The sequence below is a fragment of the Halichoeres trimaculatus genome, unplaced genomic scaffold (genome assembly GCF_033239565.1).
Source record: "Halichoeres trimaculatus isolate MK-OKI-2021-1 unplaced genomic scaffold, fHalTri1.1 fHalTri1_scaffold_14, whole genome shotgun sequence".
NCBI classification, from domain to species: Eukaryota; Metazoa; Chordata; class Actinopteri; order Labriformes; family Labridae; genus Halichoeres; species Halichoeres trimaculatus.
In genome coordinates, this window is record NW_027437192.1 from 30,001 (window position 1) to 31,047 (window position 1,047).

Genomic DNA, 1,047 nt, shown 5'->3' on the forward strand with positions numbered 1-1,047 from the left:
TCTTTACGTAACTAGAATTTATGAGGCTGTTACATTTCTTGGTTAATGTGTTTATTTAAAAAAAAACATATTTATTTTGTTGTTGTTTTTTTTGCTTTATGTTTTAAGGAGAAACTACCGACGAACCAGTCACCTTACAGCCAGGTAAGACAACACAGAAACACATAAACACATAAACACATAAACAACAACTAAACAGTAAGTAACAGGTGAGACAACAAACACATAAACACATAAACAACAACTAAACAGTAAATAACAGGTGAGACAACATAAACACATAAACACATAAACACATAAACAACAACTAAACAGTAAGTAACAGGTGAGACAACAAACACATAAACACATAAACACATAAACACATAAACAACAACTAAACAGTAAATAACAGGTGAGACAACATAAACACATAAACACATAAACAACAACTAAACAGTAAATAACAGGTGAGACAACATAAACACATAAACACATAAACACATAAACAACAACTAAACAGTAAGTAACAGGTGAGACAACAAACACATAAACACATAAACACATAAACACATAAACAACAACTAAACAGTAAATAACAGGTGAGACAACATAAACACATAAACACATAAACAACAACTAAACAGTAAATAACAGGTGAGACAACATAAACACATAAACACATAAACACATAAACAACAACTAAACAGTAAGTAACAGGTGAGACAACAAACACATAAACACATAAACACATAAACACATAAACAACAACTAAACAGTAAATAACAGGTGAGACAACATAAACACATAAACACATAAACAACAACTAAACAGTAAATAACAGGTGAGACAACATAAACACATAAACACATAAACACATAAACAACAACTAAACAGTAAGTAACAGGTGAGACAACAAACACATAAACACATAAACACATAAACACATAAACAACAACTAAACAGTAAATAACAGGTGAGACAACAAACACATAAACACATAAACACATAAACACATAAACAACAACTAAACAGTAAATAACAGGTGAGACAACAAACACATAAACA

At 29.7% G+C, this 1,047-nt stretch overlaps 1 long non-coding RNA gene across 1 annotated transcript in view; it reads left to right on the top strand.

Annotated features, from left to right (window-relative positions):
• LOC141802623 (uncharacterized) overlaps window positions 1-145 on the top strand; it is a 5,933-nt gene extending 5,788 nt beyond the window's left edge. The window contains exon 4 of the long non-coding RNA XR_012599515.1: window positions 109-145. This is a non-coding gene — a long non-coding RNA (uncharacterized LOC141802623). The remainder of the gene's footprint in view (window positions 1-108) is intronic.
• The last annotated feature ends 902 nt before the right edge of the window (window positions 146-1,047 follow it).